Raw genomic sequence first — 8,442 nt, forward strand, 5'->3', positions numbered from 1 at the left:
TCTCCTTTGTCTTCCTTTAACTGAAATCCTCCTCTGTTGGTGCCATCACAGTCATTGGTAGGTGACAATTTGATGTCACAAAAGGGAGTCCAAATAGGGCATATGGAGAGGAAGTAGATACCTGCTTTAAAATAAAAATCCTAAGTGCCTACTGAGGGGAATCAGGGAATGGGAAGGGAGCCACAAAAAAAGAGAGAAGAAATCTGTGGTAGCTGTTTTGCAAAGGTCAGATGACGGTATGTGACAAAAGTAGATGCATTAATGGATTTTCAGGGACCCTAACAGGAGGAAATAGAATTATGCTTAGACACCTCAGTCCACTTAGATGTCCAGCAGGTAGAATATGGTCTGTTTGAAAGTATTTTTGCAAATGGATAATTGACAAAGTTATCCATTTACACCAGCTGGGTAGCTAAATGAATCTTAGTCAACATAACTAAACTGCATCTAATTTATTGGGTGTAACACTATTGGTGCCTCTCTCATATGTTATCTGTGGCTAGCCATGGGAAGTCAGCCTCAAAAGAATTTAAAGTGATGTCTTTTAAAAAAAGTAAAATCTCTATCCTATCTGAGACTTGAAACCAAGCCTTGTACATTGCAAGCAAATTCCCAAAAAAGATATCACCTCTACTGCACTGACTGCTTTTGCTTTTTCAGACCTACATGGCTACAGCCTTTATCTCTGAAGCAAATTCCCAAACCACTTAGTTAATCTGGGGTCAAGCTTTTGTCTCTTTACAAAACAAAAGAAACAAAAACAGAACCACAACAGCAACAAATGTGAGAGAGTGAATGCATTGCTGTTTTTTTTTGCCATTGATTAAATTATGCAATCCCAGGATAATCATTTAGATGTACTATGTGATGTCTCTCCCTCCCCCAACCCAAGTATGAAATTCCTGGTCATGGTTGGTGTTGGAAGAAAGGACTTGAAAACCTGTAGGTGTCACCTAGCACATTTTAGGATTAGGTCTCTTGAGGTGGCTAGATATTCAGGAATCTGTTCAAGGGAAAATAATTATTTTATAATTATTATATATTATAACCAGGGATCCTGGTATTCTCTGATAAAAAAAAAAAAATCCCCAATTTTTGGATTAAAAAGAAGTAACCCAAAATCCACATTTTCTGTGATTAAAATAGAACACCACATTTTTATGTGATTAAAGATAGTATATATACATGTAGTGGTATTTTATTTTAATCACAGAAAAATGTGGATTTTGGGTTACTTCTTTTAATCTGAAAATTGGGGATATATATATATATATTTTTTTTTTTTCTATCAGAGAAAACCAGGATCCCTACTGATGAGGCCTATTGATAGACTCTCCTGCAGCATGGACATGTGTTTCCATGTGGGGAAACCACCCTTCAGGCAGATGACAGCTGCTATTAAAGCTCTCCTCAGTCTTCTCTTCTCCTGACTAAATAAACCCAGTTCCCTCAGCTTCTCCCCGCAAATCATGTTCCTCCACCCTCTAAACATTTTTGTTGCCCTCCACTGGACTTGCTCCAATTTGTCCACATCCTTTCTGTAGTGGGGGGCCCAAAACGCAACGTGGTACTCCAGCTGCAGCCTCATCAGTGCCCAATATAGAGGCAGAATCACTTCCCTCAATCTACTGGCAACACTCCTACTAATGCAGTCCAGTATGCTGTTGGCTTTCTTCTCAACAAGGGCACACTGTTGGCTCATATTCAGCTTATTATCACCTGTAAACCCTAGGTCCTTTCCTATAGAGCTGCTGCTTAGCAGGTTGGTCCCCAGCCTGTACCACTGCATGGCATTTTACCATCCTAAGTGCAGGACTTTGCACTTGTCCTTGTTGAACCACATGGGATTTCTTTTTACCCAATCCTCCAATTTTTTCTAGGTCTCTCTGAATCTTACCCCTACCCTCCATTGTATCTACTGCTCTCCCCAACTTAGTTTCATTTGCAAACTTTCTGAGGGTGATTTCCATCCTATCTTGCAGATCATTGATGAAGTTATTGAAGAAAAACAGACCCCCTAGAGCACTTAACTTGATATCAGTTGCCAACTAGACATTTTGAGTCTAGTAATATTATGGGTTTTTATTCCCAGGCATCTCACATATTTCACAGAAACAATTTTAAACTGTTCTCTTAAGAAATACTTTTATAGTTTAGCAGAAGGTTGCTATTTTATTTAAGTTTTTCAACTAGTGAGAATTTATGATATTTTAAATCAAGCACTATTTAATCTAAAGGTGACACTCTTAAGTGAATTAATTCTCTTTGGAGTATTAAAAACCAGATAGCATGAAGATATGGGAGATTTTCAGTGTATTCCCGTGATGTCTCTGACCATGGCAAACATCATTACCTTGAAAACATACCCCATTCAATTGCTGTTCTTCAATAATGAAAAGGTTGCTTCTGTTTGTGCCCAGCACCACTTTTGAACTGTCATTCTTTGGTGCATTTATATATATAGTGGAGCTTGAGTGATGTCTACCTTGACTCTTTTGTCATTTGGTGCACACAAAGTAGAGGCAAGTTGGCAGTAATAATGTTCAAAATGTCATTTCTCCATAGTCAGAGGTGCTGTACACATGCTTAAAGTAACCCTCGTGATATCTTACTCTTCATTACCTTCAGTTCCTCAGAGACTCGAGGAAGAAAGTCTTGCATTTGAAAGCTTGTCTAACTTCATCCTAACTATGTAGTTGTTCCAATAAAAGATATTAACCTTAGAAATCCTTCTCATATTGCCTTCAGTTCAATATTTGGGTCTGCTTAAAAAAAGTACTCCGTCTTTGACACATTTTGGAAAGTATCCTGCAATGTACTGTATAGAGGTCTGTCTATCTGCTTGCACCATATTTCAGGATCCAGTTTTTAATGAAACTGGTATTTGGGGGAGCATGATGCATTTGTGTGTATGATTTGCTTTTCTTTTTCATCTCTTATGAATGTGGGGAGGAAGAATTGTTTCTGGTTTTAGTTTTATTTAATAGTTTTTATAGAATCTTCCCCCCACAAGTAAGGTTTCACAAACCAATCCCAAAAGCAGAAATGATGTGTGGTTTCACAGCATATCATTCAGTGGTATTTGCCCTACATTTGATTCAACTACCCTCATGTTTTGATCTCATTCAAAAGCTACCTATCAGCTATATTCATTTTTTATCTCTAGATCATGTTATTATGTATTCATCTTTGTAATTTGGTGACACAGCTTAATCTAAAGGCTCTTTTTATATGTCTTTATGATGATTTAAAGGTAACCTGTAACATTACTCCAAGTCTCACCTGAAGTTCACAGATTCACAGAAGTTTAGGGCTGGAAGGGACCTCATGAGATCATTGGGTCCAGCCCCGCTGCTCTGGGAAGGAAAGTTTGCTGGGTTCAAATAACCCCAGCAAGGTGTGCATGCAGTCTCCTTTTAAAGATCTCCAAGGGAGGTGCCTGCAGCACCCCCGCTGTGAGATGAGGAGTCATTTTAGGGGCATACTTCTTGTCTGAAGGACTAGACAAAGTTAAAACACTGGGGAGAGATTTGAGGCTCTAGTAGCAGCCCAGAGAGATTCTAGAAGCAACAGCAGCATTTATAGCAGTTGTTTTTTTTTTGGGGTGGGGGGGAAATGTTCAGATGGGTGACCAAGTGCTGGAACAAATACATTTTATGCTGTGAATTGACATTGTGTCTTAATATTATTGTGTAGATCCTGATCAGGAAGTGCTATGAGCAGTGTGAAGACAGATTCATTATTCCTGAGTCTAAAGAGAAACTTCAGTAATTCTAAAAGAATCCCTGGCCCAAATAGTATCAAGAGAAGATGGATCCTGCTCCATTCTGAAATGGAGGGCTGGTGACAAAATAGTATAGGGGTAGAGATAGGTTTAAAATAAGAGCTTTGCTTTGCTTTAGCACTAGTTTACTTCCAATGTCTAGTTCATAACTAAGACAAATAAAAAAGAAAGCAAATAATCCCCCTTCAAATCTTGCAGGCCATTGTCCTATGTGCTAAGAGAATGTCAAGTAATCAGGGCCCATTTTCATATTATTCAGATTGTCCTTTTGTCCTCACTTCTACACAGCATCTTCCCAGAATTACTGGAAAATGTACTTTCTGTGTCTTTCTTTTATTAAGGATTTATTTTTTTCCCCCACACTTAAGAAGGTCAGGGAACTGATTTGAAGGACTCAGGCTCAATATCTACAGCAGTGTACACAGTCATGATTCCTTCATATTTCTTATAAGCTTAAAAACCTTTACAGTTTTAAACCAGCCTCAATTAGGCTTGAAATTGAAATTTCCATTGGGAGAATAAAGATCTACTAGGAAACTGATGCACTTCAATAGTTGTGATTCATTTTGCCCAATATACAGTAGTCAGACTGGTATTTTTTTTTTAAGTGACAGGCTCTATTTGAAGGATTCTTTAGTTTTCTGAAATATAGTTCATAAAAAGTATGTGATGACTCTAAATAGTTTGAAATAGGGTCTACATTCAGTGTACCGATGATAAAATCCATCCCTATGAAGATCTACAGTACAAACCTGCGTGTCACTTAATATCCCTTAAAATTACACTGGAATACTTAGGTTGGTTATGGTAGATTTCCTGGAGCACAGATAATATGATTTTGTGCCTGGTCTGAGATCTGGTCCTTGGGGTGGGTGAAATGACTGACCACCCAGGGTGTCAAGGCCAGGAGGGACACCACACACAGGCACCATGAGCATCAGATAGTAGTGCTGCCCTAGGGTGCTGCTTGGGGAGGGGCTGCCCAGGGTTCCCCATGCAGAAGTGGGAGTGGCAGCAGCACCTGCTCTTGCCCAGTTGGGGCAGTATGGGGCAGAGCAGTGTATGCAAGGAGTCCTGGGCTGGGGCCAGTGGCCTCTGGAAGGGAGCAAAGGAAGGCTCTGGACAAGCATAGGCAATGTATAGGTGGAACATAGGGGGACAGGTGCCCCTCCTGAGAGTGCTGGTGGCCCCCCAACAGTGAGTTCTCCAGCTGGTAGGGGGGCACAGAGTGCCCCCCTGAAATTGGTTGCTGGCTAGCCACTGCCCCTCCCTCCCAGTCATGCCCCGCTGGTGTCCCCACGCACTCGAGAAGCACCAGTCACCCATGTAGCTGCGTCTTACCTACCATGGCTTGTTGCATGTTGGAACCTGGAGGAATTTCATGGTGACTGCCAGGTACTGAAGCCCTCCATGCCAATACTCACTAGCCTCTCACCACAGGCTCCTGTTCCCCCTGCTTGGGCTCCAGGGGGTTGCAGCTGCTGGTCCCTGCCATATACAGATGCTCTGCCCAGCTCCCTGGCCCATCAGACAGAGCCTCTCTGCAGCTGGGCAGCAGTGCCAATGTCTTGGGGGGTGGCACTAGCGGAGGTGCTGGGTGACACACCAAAGTATAAGTTTGCCCAGTGCACCATTTTCCCTAAGGCCAGCTCTTCCTGGCTCTACCTAATTCAGTCAGGTTAGGGCCTCAAGCCATATATTTATGCACAGTGCCATAGCAATGAACTTTGGTGCCCGGGGCAAAGTCCTCAGTGGTAGCCCATCCTCACCTACGCACAGATCTGGGGGCACTCTACCCCCCACCCCCATGCTTGCCTGGGAGAGCATGCAGCAGTGGGAGCCACTCTTCCCCCATTCCCATGCCCCTCCCCCTAAAGGAGCCACGCATGGCGCCATCCTGCTCCCCGCCTGAACTGTACAGCACCTGTTGGTACCCCTTTGTTTCGGTGCCTGGGGCTGTCACCCCGCTTGCCCCCACACTGTTGCTATGGCACTGTTTATACACGTGAGTTGTCCAATTGACCTCTATAGGACTACACAGTAACTCAGAGTTAGACAAAAATTTCAACAGCTTGCTGTAGTTTCCTTTCACTTCTTATGACATGGATGAATAAGAATTATTCTATTAATATACTCTGCATACACTGCAAATACGATTTTGAAAATGTATCTATGCAGTTGGATAAAACTGCTATGCTAACTGCTGGCAACAAGAAGACAAAACAAAGAAATAACAACTTCAAATAAACAAGTGAGGTATTCTATGATTATTCAGAATGGGAAAAGAAGTCAGCAATGACCAAAATGACAGGAGTGCTCCTATTCCTAGGAAGTGTGTACCAAATAAAAGCAAATAAAGTTAAGTGGTGACTTGAATAATGCATATAAAGAATTGTAACCTGAAAATCTACAGCCTAGGATGTGGAGGAGGTCAGAGCAAACAAGCATGATGATTTGTCTGGCCTTATGTTGGCATGCCTAACTCTTAGGCCTTGAGCATAGAATGCAAATCCATTATTAGATTAAGTGCCCCTGTCACATAGGGACAGCCAGAACACTGAGTAGAAGGACAGTACACTTAGCCAATAGGGAAACTGAAAGTGCGGGAGGTGGGAGTATGACGGTGTTTCGTTTTTTAAATGCTCTCCTGTTCTGGGTTTTTGTTGTAGCTGTGTTGATCTAAAGAAATAGGCAGGCAAGGTTCTTTGGGTAGATGTGATATCTTTTATTAGACAAACTGAGTAGTTGGAAAAAAGTTTTTTTCTTTTTCCCAGCTTTCGGGTGTAATCACCCTTCATCAGGCATAGGAAGTCTCTGCTGTTCTGAGACTCCAGGGAATGAAAGAAACTCCTATTCTGAATTCAGGATTCACATCTCAGTACCCTATTCTTGTCTAAGTTGTCTAGAGGAATAAATGCTGTTACTCCACAATTATATAAGTAGCCTAGTGGGTAAAGAACTTGAAAATGGAAGACCTTGGTATAGTGTTCCTCCCTTTGTACTTGAGATAATTTAATCCATGTCTCCCATGCCCCCAAGCCTGGCTCTTGGTTGTTTTTCATAAAGCTATGTCACCAAAGAATACAAGATTAATGAGGGTATGTGGAAGAGAGAAAGGACACATGCATTGCCTGGTCAGTAAGGAAGAACTAAGTGTGAAAGTGAAGTTTATAGAAAACTTGGGATAAAAATATGATGGTTCTAAGAAAGTGAAAGCCTGAGAACAGCAAAACAAAGACAGAAAACTTCAAAAGGGTATATTTCAAACAAATATCTTACAAATAATAGGCAAGGTCCCATGGACAGACAGACTGAAGGATAAAGGTGTCCAAGAGGCCAGGCAGTACCTAAAAGACATAGTTTTAAAGACTAAGCACAAAGCTATTCTAATAGAGTGGCAAGATAAGCAAAACCACAGGTGAACAATGATGCCATACAATGTGGCCATACATCTTAGCTGCCTCAATCAGAAAGCTATGGTATCTCCGTTGTCTTCAAGCTAAGCATATTTAGTTCTCTTCAGCTCTCCTCATACAGCTTTCATTCCATTTATTGTGCTAGTTGTTTACCCTTGGATACTTCCCAGATTCTCTATATCCTGCTTAAAAAGTGGAGTCTATTACTGTATGCAGTGCTCTTGTCATTCTGTTTATGCTTAGTGCTTTCCATGTGTTCTGCAATCATCTACTTTCAACATGAGCTACAGCCTTGTTGCATGCAGTACAGAACAGCACAGTACTGTCAGTGTGAAATGTATCCTTGCTAGACTGAGCAACATGGTCTTTAGAGGTGACTTTTGAACTCTTTGGCATCCTTCCTAAAGTTGAGTGTGATGTCCAGAGACTGAAGTAAAATATGAGATGCATCAAAACACAAGCTTTGATATATGGGGACCGACTCAATTCATGAAGGCATTTTTTCCAAGGGAAGCACAAAATCAAGTGTTTTCCATGAAAAACAAAAGCAAGCCCACGATTTTGTTGGGGTTGGGGATAAAAAAAAGAAAGGACTTCCCTGTTCCAAGCAGAAAAGGTGGGAAGCCTTTCCACCCTAAAGCAAATTATGTCAAGACCTACTGGAGCCTTGGAATGGGGGCAGGGGCCTGGGGGCAACACAGGACTGCCACGCTGCTGCGTGCCAGCTGGCACTGACTGTGGGGCTCACCCCAATGCAACCCCTCAGCAGCTGCTGTGAGACCCCAGGCATAGACCATGCCCCCACTGCAGAGGAAGGCAAAGCCCTCCCACTCTCTACCAGTGTGACAGAGGGAGACTCATTCCTGACCTCGATGCAGCATTGGTCTGACCCTGAGCAGATGGGGAAAGACCCTGTAGCAAGGACCCTCAAGGGCTGGGTCTCAGAAGGAGTATTGGCACATCCCTGACTGGTGGCTGAGCAACCTCTTCCTGAGTACCTCTGGTGCTGGAGAGTTCACAGCTACCTCGGGTATCTGTTACCCTGTCCCCTGCTCTAACTGGGAGACAGTAACAGCAACCTCCTGGCTGTTTCTGGCTTTCTTCCTCGGCTCTTGGGAGAGAAGGGGGAAAAAAAAATGTAATAGCATCCTACCAGGAACTGCTGGCTTGCTCCCATGCCTATGGAGAGAGAAAAAGAAAAAAAAAAAAAATAAAATCAGCAGTCTCCCATCGCTCACTTCT

This window comes from Alligator sinensis, unplaced genomic scaffold (assembly GCF_000455745.1).
Source record: "Alligator sinensis unplaced genomic scaffold, ASM45574v1 scaffold105_1, whole genome shotgun sequence".
In the NCBI taxonomy this organism is placed as follows: Eukaryota; Metazoa; Chordata; order Crocodylia; family Alligatoridae; genus Alligator; species Alligator sinensis.